Source organism: Mchenga conophoros, linkage group LG1 (assembly GCF_057382185.1).
Source record: "Mchenga conophoros isolate Kocher_MC1m ecotype Shallow Benthic linkage group LG1, M_conophoros_male_GT1.1, whole genome shotgun sequence".
NCBI classification, from domain to species: domain Eukaryota; kingdom Metazoa; phylum Chordata; class Actinopteri; order Cichliformes; family Cichlidae; genus Mchenga; species Mchenga conophoros.
This window is the reverse complement of record NC_140526.1, coordinates 24,578,200-24,589,618: the sequence shown is the minus strand read 5'-3', so window position 1 is coordinate 24,589,618 and position 11,419 is coordinate 24,578,200.

The following is an 11,419-nucleotide window of genomic DNA, read 5'->3' as shown; positions in this document are numbered from 1 at the left end:
GTGCGTGGCTTCTCTCCGGGTAATCCAGCTTCCTTCCACAGACTGATTCTAAATTAACCAGAGGTGTGAATGTAAGTGGGTGGTGGTGTACTCTGCCTCTTGTCCTATGATAGTTGGAATAGGTCCCAGCCCTCCCGTGACCCTGATAAGGAAAAGTGGGAGAGGATGGATGGATAGATTTAAGTCATATTTCTATTTCTATACAGCAGTAAAACATGTAGTTGGAAGACATTACCTTGAGACTGTAATAAACAAAATTCTATGGATATTTTAGGCTAAAACAGTTAATCCATTACAGGAAAATAATCGTCAGAAACTGTTTTTAAAAATAGAACAAAAGCATCATCTTTATCATGCTGCACAGTCATCTGATGCCACACTAAGATCTCAAATGTTTGTTTTTCCCAACCTGCACATTACTTTGGTGGTCTTGATTTTAATCCACACTTCTTCGCCTTGTTTGTTTCCTGTTATATTTGACTAACCCTGCATAAAAAAGAAGTTTCATCACAGTTTGTCAGGGTATAATATTAACATATAAATAACCTTGACTCGCAGCTCTCTTTTCCAAACCAAGAGACACAATAATAAAAATCCAGAATACAAAGAAAAGAAAAATGCTTTACAAACAAGAGAGACACGTAAAAACTATTTTGCATTATAATGCATCAAGGAGTTCAGTATATATGCTCATGCTGATTCACATACAGCTGTGAATAATAACAGTCTTGTAAAAGAAAGTTTTCACAGGACTATGTAATCCAGTGAAAAGTGAAGCACGCCCTTACAGCCTTCCATAGGAATTAATAGTAGAACTATAATTCAAGTAATTAAATGATCTTGATTAAATGATCATCAGCAAGTGTGAGCATCTTTATGAAAACAGAGGTCTTCACTCTACAGGCCTGTGTTAGCATGTTAAATGTTCAATTTTAAGAGACTATAATTGGAAGGTTTGCCAGGAGAAAGCCTCTCCTCTTTAAAACAAACATGGCGGCACAAATTCGGGTTACAATGATGCATTAAAACAAACAACAAGACTTCAAAAACAATGTCCCTTTGACAGATGAGCATGGATGTGCTTGGTCATAGTACACAGTGCTATATTTGACACATACCAAACACAGCAAAGGCTGATAATCTGGACTTGTTTCAATACCACAAGACCTGGGCACCCTGCAGTCATTGAGTGGACCAAGAACTTTTCTATATATCAAAGTAGTCTACAGTCACATGTGAAGTCATCTGTCTGACAACTTCCTTACCCATAGTATAACACTCAAGTTACACTTTAGCACCAAAGGTGCCAGGTTGACTCACATTTAAATTGAGTCACGCAACAGGACAATGATCCCAAGTACAGCAGCGAATCTACAACTCAGTGACTGAAAAAGAAAAGAATCAAAGTGTGGCACTAGTTCAGTCAAAGTCCATACCTCTACCTGGCTTAAATATTGTGTCAGGACCGTCAGAGAGCTGTGTATAAATTCAATTTAATTTTATTTATACAGTGCCAAATCACAACAACAGTCTGCTCAAGGCGCTTTATATTGCAAAAGTCTGAAGCAAGCACTTTGGCGACACTGGGAAGGAAAAACTACCTTTTAACAGGAAGAAACCTCCGACAGAACCAGGCTCAGGGAGATGCTGCTATCTGCCGCAAACGGTTGGGGTGAGAGAAGGAAGACAGGATAAAAAAGATGCTGTGGAAGAGAGCCAGAGATTAATAACAAGTATGAATAAACCAGCAAATGAATGACGCAAACCTCAATGAACTCGTCCCATCAGTTTAAAAATGAGGCACTCTGGCCAAGTGCTTGCTCATAGTCGGTCGTCTGATTGTTGAGGTTTTCTCTCTACTATTGTAGGGTCTTTATCCTAAAATATCAAACGCCTTGAGGCAACTATTGTAGGAATTTGGTGGTGTATGAATAAAAATGGATTGAATCGAATGAATGAATCATAGAGTGTACTTGATTTTTCATGTGGCTGTATTTAGTTCGGCATATTTGAGCAATCTTAAAGCAATTTTAGACGCAGAATTTATTTATTTCTGTCACATTATTTTGTCCTCTAGATTTTAATCCGTAGTTTTTACTAAAAAAAAGACTTAACTGACTGAAAAGAACTTTCATCTTAGTTTCTCAGCTTATAATATTAACATATAAATAACCTTCACTCACAGTTCTCCCATCCAAACTTAAAGATACCAAAATAGAGACCACTTAATAAACAAGAGAAGCACACAAAAACAGCTTTGCTTTTTAATGCATCAAAGAGTACAGGGTACAGATTCACACAAGGCTGTGAAGAACTATATGCAGCTTACATCAGATCCTGTGATGCATGTGCACACATGCATGCAGAACTTGAACCTATATGAATAGCACCTGCAGTCAGCTGATGACACGCTTTACAGATGTGCGTTCTCTACCTCATCAGGCAGTTTGTTTACATGAGCAACATTTTTGAGTGTGTCACTTGTGGTTTCTGACACCATAAAATAAAAGAGTGCACCAAATTAATTGTGACGATTCATGTCACTGGACAAGAAGATTCAAACTGAATACATGTGAATTCATCTTACCTTATAGCAACAGCACCTTATCCCAGCAGTCAATGGGTAAGGAAGGTGCCAGGTTTTGACAAAAAAGAAAAGTGCGCAGAGTATTAAATTTATTTGATTCTTTAAAAAAACGCTCCCCATCATAGCCCAACAGTGAATCATTGAGTACTTGTTTTTTAATTAACAGGGAAACACTTGCTACTTTGAGCACATTTGTATGCAGCATCATATTTAAATGTATTATTGTTTTGGTCAGGTTTAACTTTTTTGTTTATATGCAGGGTAAAACTGTCAGCCTGGCTGGGCATCTTTCATTGTAATGCCAGTTCTCCAAACCTGCAGCTCTTCAAACTTCTTTGCATTGTTTTTTATTTTTTGGGGTGACACTGGGAAAGCAATCTCAGCACCCACAACCATCGATATTTATCTTAATTATACCTGTTTACTGCCGCAGAGAAATGTGTATCTTCACATTTCTCTTACAACAGTAACGATTTTAAAATTTAAGGCAATAGAATGATGCAATGATGCCCCGATGATTCAAAGTTTAGGCTGATTTCAATCCGGATTTACATCTGCTCACAAGATAGACAATTACAAAATCAATCTTCATACGTTCCTGACAGTTTTTCCATTTCAGCGTCATTATATTTTCACAGACTTTTATCGTATCCATCTCTAATATGCAGCAAAATCATTATTAGCTTCATATTACAATCGGCCTGTGTGAGCTGTGTATTATCTGTGGAGACAAACAACAGGCTATGGTTTGTTTTGTTTGCCACTGATATGGACGTTGATATGAAGTGTTATTGCTGTCACCACATTTATATCAGCTGATGGGAATTTCAGACCTTTTTGTGCCTCATTTACATTTACCTTATTCCTCTCCATCACACACACACAAACTATACTTGTGATTACAGGTGTCCAGGTCCTGTTATTAGGCAGTGTGGTGTGGGGAGATGATGTCTCAGTAGACCCCCTGCAAAAGACAGAGCAAGAGTTAGGACATTAATAGGCTGAGAAAAGCCATGCAGCATCACTGTCTACCTGTGTGCTAGGACTGGCAAGATCAAAGGCTGACTCTGAGAGAGAGAGGAGGGGGTAGAGAAAGACAGCCAGAATACACAGACACAGAGGAAGGGAGAGGAAAAAGTCATCCAGTGACAAGGAGACAGAGAGAATAGCGAGTTCTGAAAGCACAGAAGGGACAGGAAGGCAGGTAAAGAAAAAATCGACAGGGAGGATAAATAGAAGACATTCCCTTCTGCCACCTGCCTTATTGCTGACTTCAGTTTATGCGCCGCATTGGCCTCCATGTCACCTTCTGCATTTTGTGAATCTTGTGAAACCCTTGAAACAAGACGGGCGCTGAACTTGTCTGGTCAGCACACTGACTACTGAGTTGTGCTAATTGGGGGAAAAAAGCCTGCAGTGATCATGTTTTCCTCAAAGAACGATGTAGGACTACATTTCTACAGAGATGGAAAAAACATATATGGCATGTGAGTAACAAAAAGAGCCATAGATCACTGTAATTACACTCAAGCTACCTAATATGGTTAAGCTACACATAGAAAGCCATAACGAGGTTTTACACAGGTCCATAAGATTTTGGATTTTAGTTTTGCCTCTGTGTTCCACTGCGGTGCTCAAATCAAACAATCAAGTTTATTAACTTTCATGCATGAGAATCTACAGTACAAGGATATTTTCAAACAAATACTGTACTGTATCTTTTAATCACTTTAAAACGATCAGCATTCTCTCTGCAAACTTCAGCTGAATCCAACGCCCTGACTGAAATCATTAAGAACTGTGGTCTATCAACACCTCTAAAAACAGGCTGAAAATTTTGTGAAAGAGAGCCAGACTTGTAAACACTGATGTCTGTTTTTTCTTGTTTGGGGCTTATAGGTATGTGGATGTATTGTGTGTTTTGTGCTTGACTTTTTACATGACATTTTTGTGATCTGCTGTATATAAGAGGCAAGGGGACTGCAGACGTAAAATAGCTCTGGTACAATGGAAATGTCAGTATTTATGTTAATATTGTACATGGCCTCTTTTCAATGAAAACTGAAAAAAGGTGAAAAAAGTACAATTAAAGTACAATCTTAACTTTCAAACTTAAATGCTTTAATAAAACTATTCCATTAACTATTGACCATTATAGCCAGTTATAGTGGCTATAATGGTATAGGCTCATATATAACTGGATAATTTACTGACAAGCACTTCCTTGTCAGGTGAACCCTGTTTCCTCAGTTTTTCCTGATAAAATTAAGGACATGTTTAGGCTGAAAAAATATGAACCTATAAGGAAAATAGCAAAAATTTCAGGAGAGGCCAAATCAGAAATGTGGAAAACAGTTGGTTAAACTCAAGAACAGGAAGGTGTGATGTACAAGTGCAACAAGTTTAATGGTGACTGCTGATCGAAGTAGCAGGATGAATTGTGACATTGCGACGAGATCACACTTTCTGCTCAGATTCAGACAAAAGCTGCAAAACTGATCACACAGAGCTTCACAGTGCAAATGAATAATGATCCAAAGCATATTTCAAAAACAGCCCAAGTGTTTCTCAAAGGAAAGAAATGAAACATTCATAAATGTCACCTGATCTCAAACCAGTACATGGACCTAACTGTAAACAATACTAGTATTTTCTATAATCACATAATCGTACATATATAATGCCTGATTAGAAAGTGAAAACATTTCTGTTCCACCAAGTTCCCATTAAGCAATTAATAGACTCTACTGAGGACATCTGGAAAGAAAATTGAAAGAAGCAGGAGGGAAAGAGAGAGAAAGAGAGCCAGGGACAACAACGTCACATTAGAAAGGTATAGTAATCATCCACAACTATTTTCAGTTGTGGATGATAAAGGATTCAGAAAGTTTATTCATGCAGGTCCATATGACAGAGAATATGCATCTTCTTTTTGTTTTCATATTTTAATTTATATTTAATTGTGTTGTGGTTTGCAGTGTTTTGTGTTGTTTCACTTTAAATTTGTTTAAAAGGAAAAAGCTGAAAATTTAAATAGTTAAAAGTTGAAATGTAAATAGTTGGTTTTTGTATTATATGATTTATTTGTTACATTTTATGTGGAGTGAATAAATAAAAGTATATTTACGGTACCCTAGAGACAAATCACGTAAAAACTCCAAAACACGTACCAAACACAACAGAAGTGCTCCAGGATGCTAGGCCCAGCGTTGAGCTTTTGTTACCTAGAGGCTACACAAGCCAGCAAGTACCAACGACCGGATTTGGTGTGTGGTAGTAGCAGGTAAATGAACATTTTTTTAATTATTTGAATATATGTGAGTGCTTGTGTATAAATACACAAACAATACACACATGCTTTCAATTGTGTAATTTAAGTGATCAAGGTAGCTCTGTTTTGGAAGTTCAGTTCATGCTAGAAATGTGCTTTGGAGTTTGCACGTGCTTTGTCTCTAGGGGCCACCATATATATTTATGTATAAACATATATAAATAAACCACTTTTTTTATATTAGTAATTCTTTTTGTGCATAATTTCATATTATTGTTAATAATAAATTAATTAAAGCAACAAAACAACCTGAAGAGCCGGTTCGGAGCCGAAAGAGCCGGCTCTTTTTAGTGAGCCGAACCGAAAGAGCCAGTTCTCTAAAAAGAGCCAGAAATCCCATCACTAAGTGGTAACTCCTAACTGCCCAACTTTTATCAAAATAGAAATAAGACAGAAAAATAGACACGAAAGAGATACTACACACTGCAGCACACATTTCAGTGTGACTGGCTGAATATGAATAATAAATACATTACGTGTAAGTGCTTAAGTGCTAACATAAAATATGATGAATAGACTATTGAATATCCAATCTAAGCGTTTTAAAGGTAGGCTCCAGGAAGGCTCCATTATTCCTGAATTACCTCAAACTACTCTGCAAAAATATGTTCTTTATGGCAGTGTCACCTATTCGATCCTTTAAATACCCTCACCCCCTAAAGTTTTCCTTTATGAACTTTTAAAATCATTGATATGAAGAATATCAGTTTTTAATCAGCTGCTTCATACTTCTCTCATCTGACTTCCATTCCCCTTTGGGTGAAGAATCTATTATTCATGCTTTTCCTTCAGTCAAAGCGTGTCCACTCCAACAAGGTTTGAAGTTGGAAAGTTGAACAGAAGTGAAGTAAAAACGCGACGATGCATCTCAATCTAGGACACCTTTACCGGATGAACAGTCAGATCTTAGGTATGTGTTCCAAAACTGATTCATCCATCCATCCATTTACTTAACTGCTTACCCAGCTTGGGGCTGTAGCCAATCCCAGCTGACACAGAGCAAAAGGCGGAAGACAGGGTACTCAAAGGTGATCTCAAAGGTGAATACTGATGGATTGAAACAACAGATGTGATTAGCATGAGAATTAAGAGTGTAATTAGCACATCTTGAGTGGGCACAATAAATTTAGGTAAGATTTGTATATAAAAACAGCACACACTAACATGTTTTTTTTAATGTCACTTAAATAGTTAACCATTTTTTGTGGGTATAATAAAGGTCCCACAAAGTCAGCATTTCAGAATATGGACAGGCATTAAGATAAATCCATTAAGTGTACTATTTCTCTACAAGGCAGGGAGCATGTTTCTTAAGTGCTGAATTAGAAAACTAGAATGTGTTAATGAATTGGCATAGATAATTCCCTTGGACCTGTGTTAGACCCAGTCCTTTTAATACCAATGCTCAAACAGGAAAACTAGAGGAATGTGGCTTTTTTATTTTTTTGGTATTGCTCACCATTCTGTTTCTGTAGCCTGACAGAGGGTTCAAAAGTGATTGTGAACCATTCTTAGTAATGTTTAAGTAGTCAGTAGTATCAGTTCACATCTGAAAATGGCATACATTTGTGCCCAGTTCTGACCTGCTTTCCAATTTGCATAGAATTTGTGGATAAGTGATGACTCATTACTTAAAACAGAAAAGACTTTTCTTTCAAATGCCACTTTGCTGAAAGGCTTTCGTTTTATATCTCCAGATCAATTCTGTCTTTTCTTTGGATAAATGAGTGTCTAGGCCAGGGTAATCTGTCCTGCCTTCAGCCTGTTAAGCCTGTTCTTTGTCTTCATGCACAGCTGTTATGGATGTCTCTCCTTCCTCACGGCTGCTGAGGTTCATGAGAGGTCTGAGCAAGGATCAACAAAAAAAACCCAAAACACTCCTCTTGTTGGTATAGTCAGTCAGTGTTGCGGTGCTCTGCTTTTCCAGTTAAACTAAAACTGTGGAAAAGCTTTTAAAAAGTTGGGTCAGGTATGAAATAAACATCTTGCTTTGCAAAATTTTACATTTTGTTCAAGTATTACTTAAACTACTGTATCTATAAACAAGTTTAGCTCTCCTCTAGAGAGTACAGGAGAGTTTAGCTCTCCTCTAGGACACTGATTTTTACTCTCCATTTGAATGTCACTATTATCACCTATTGCTTAGAATATGAAATAAAGCTGGATCGTCTCACTCTCCACTAAATCTCTCCTCCAAAACAACAACATATAAAGTTGCAAGTAGCAATGGCCAAGCAGTTTAGCAGGTGAGAGCAGAAGCTCAATCGGATCATCCAAAAGTGTGCTTGTAAGAACCATAAACTGTATGTCAAAGCTGGACGGAGCATCTGTGTCAATAAATATAAAGCCGTTCCAGAAGTTCCTTAAACCTGCATTCTATCTGAAGGCCACCAGATGGCGATAGCTGTGGTTGAAAAAAGCTTTCGGTCTTGACCCCTGTAAGCCCTTTCCTGCTGAGTTTATAGGCTCAATTACCATTTCAGGTCATACTGAATTAAAAATGTATGTCTGTTTTGAGAGTCTTGTCATATTATGTTTTGAAATGGAAGATTTTGCGTGATATGAAGCAGCACACTCATTGGCTAATGGCTTGTCAGTCAAATGTCATCAACCAATGAGTAGCAGCTTCACAGTCAAACCTGCCCTGCCTCATTACTTTTTGTGTTTTTTGGGGGGACGGGTGGGGGGTTTGCTTACCAAACGCCAACAGCAGAAATGAGGCTTAAAAATAGGAGTCACAAATCAGAGGGTCATATTGAGTTAGTTACGTCCATCAAGACATCCAGGACAATTTTGTGGCTTTTTTTTTGTTGCCTTTATTACATTGTGGAACAGTGAAAATGGGGAGAAAAAGATGCAGAAGACACCCAGCTAAGGGCCATGGATTGGACAAACTTAGACTGCTGCACTGGCCATATGGCATGTGGTCACCTGCTCACCCACTGAGCGAAATCAACACCCTGGCTTTTTTAAGTTTGCTGACGACACCGTCGTGGTGGGCCTGATCTCTGATAACAACGAGACGGCCTACCTGAAGGAGATTAGGAATCTGGAGAACTGGTGCCAGAGGAACAACCTCCTTCTAAACGTCAGTAAGACAAAGGAGCTGATAGTGGACTTCAGCACTAAGCAGGAGAGGAACTACCAGACCCCCGTCATCAACGAGTGCCCAGTGGAGAGAGTGGACAGCTTCAAATACCTCGGAGTTCACATCACGCAGGACCTGTCATGGTCCTGTCACATCAACACCGTGGTGAAAAAGGCCCGACAGCGTCTCTACCACCTCAGACGCTTGAGAGACTTCCAACTGCCCTCCAAGGTGCTCAGGAACTTTTACTCGTGCACCATAGAGAGCATCCTGGCGGGAAACATCTTAACCTGGTTCGGGAACAGCACCATGCAGGACAGACGAGCTCTACAGAGGGTTGTGCGGTCAGCTGAGCGCACCATCCGCTCCGAGCTCCCTGACCTGCACTCAATCTACAGCAGGCGGTGCTGGACCAAGGCCAGGAAGATGGTGAAGGACCTCAGCCATCCCAACAACAGACTGTTCTCTCTGTTGAGGTCAGGAAAGCGATTCCGCTCCCTGAAGACCAACACAGACAGACTGAGGAGGAGCTTCTTCCTGCAGGCAATACGGTCTCTCAATCACACCACCACACAGTACTGACCCACACATATGGTTCTTACACACACACTGGACTTTCTGGACTTTGGTTTTGCACAACACTGGTCACTATATTCTTCATTTCCGGTTAATACTTGTACAGCTGCTGTTATTGTGTATATATTTATTTATATTTAGATTTCTTCATACATTCTTATATAGTTCTATATTGTGTATTTTGTTGTACAGTTATTTTATTTTCAACTTTAATTTATATATTTATCTTTATCTTATTCTTCCCAGTTAAATTTACCCTTCATTCTAATTTGTGTTGTACAGTTATTTCATTTTTAACCTTAATTTATATTTTATTCCTTCCTAGTTAAATTTACCCTTTTTAATTTTTCATATTTATTTCCTTTCTTATTCATAGCCTTTTCCTTTTTTTCTTTAGGTCACGAGCAGTTGTCCAAGCATTTCACTACATATCGTACTGTGTATGACTGTGTACGTGACAAATAAAATTTGAATTTGAATTTTGAATTTATACCTTTTATAGTCCTGATGAAGATGATAAAACAGGATGTGCTTTACAGCATGCAGCATCCTTCATTTTCTCAGTCAAATCCACCAGCCAAATCGGCACTCGAGACTATGTACTGCACCAAGTTTGGCCTTAATTAAAGAAAGTGATTGCAAGCATCATCTGTGTAAGGTTTGGACTAGATCATGCCAGGGAAAGCTGTGTTTAAACCTTTTTAGGACATCATAGGATTCATCAGAGTCTTTGCAAGGTATCCAATGGTACCTAATTTTTAGAAAAACCAGCCTTAAGTTTTCCAGCTTTGATCTACTGATGGCGCTTAAGTATTTGAGAGACACAAAACATGGTAAAAAAAAAAAAAAAAAATCAGCGGGCTCTACCAATGCAGTGTGCAAATGTCAAAACTTTTAAAGATATGGCTCTAGGGGCTGCCATAGAGCCCAGTGGCAGAGGAAGAACAAGGAAGATGTAGAAAGAATTGTATGAAAAGTTAAAACACAGTGAGCTCCCCCTCACCTTCACTGGTCAGCCTCTAAGAGCAGAACACTTTTACTTTTGTTTGTCTTATAGTTTCTTTTGCCTTTGGAGTCTGTGTGTATGACAAACGCTTGTAGATAAAAGAGTGGGAATATCTGTGCTTCCTTCTTTTATCTGGAAGTTGTTTCTGTTGCTTTCACTTTCACTTCTATCCCATTAATTTTCCTCTGGCACTGTCTGTCTGTGCTGACAGTGATGATACCTTGTGTTTCTCCAAGCCAAAAAGTACATAAGGACAAATTTTACTCTATATGCAGTAAGTCTTCAAATAAAACATAACATTTTTGGAAATGTACTGCATTTGGATTACACAATAAGTTGATGAAGTTTGGACATTTTCTTTCTTTTTTTATTGTCTGTGTGTGTGTGTGTGTGTGTGTGTGTGTGTGTGTGTGTGTGTGTGTGTGTGTGTGTGTGTGTGTGTGTGTGTGTGTGTGTACTACTTTGTAGGCTCAAGTCTGCCAGTGTTTGTCTTTTTAGGGGGGAGCCAGTTTGCTCATTTCCTGGCAGGAGTATGTGTGCATGTTTTTTTGTGTTCTGTAATAGAGCCTGATTAAGAAAACATGTGTTTTTAATGCAGATTAACAAAAACCAATCATTGGCTGACCTCAATTTTTCATTCTGTTCAGACATCGCTCCTCAGAGATTAGTCGCGAAACAATCAATCAAAAGCAGCAATCCTGCTCTCCCTTCCACTGATGGAGTATCGGCAGATGATGATGTTTGAAATGAATGATGGATACCCCAAACGGCACTGAATCTATAGACCCAGTTGTTAGCTGTCCGACACGTTCATCGTCAAATCCTTAAGTT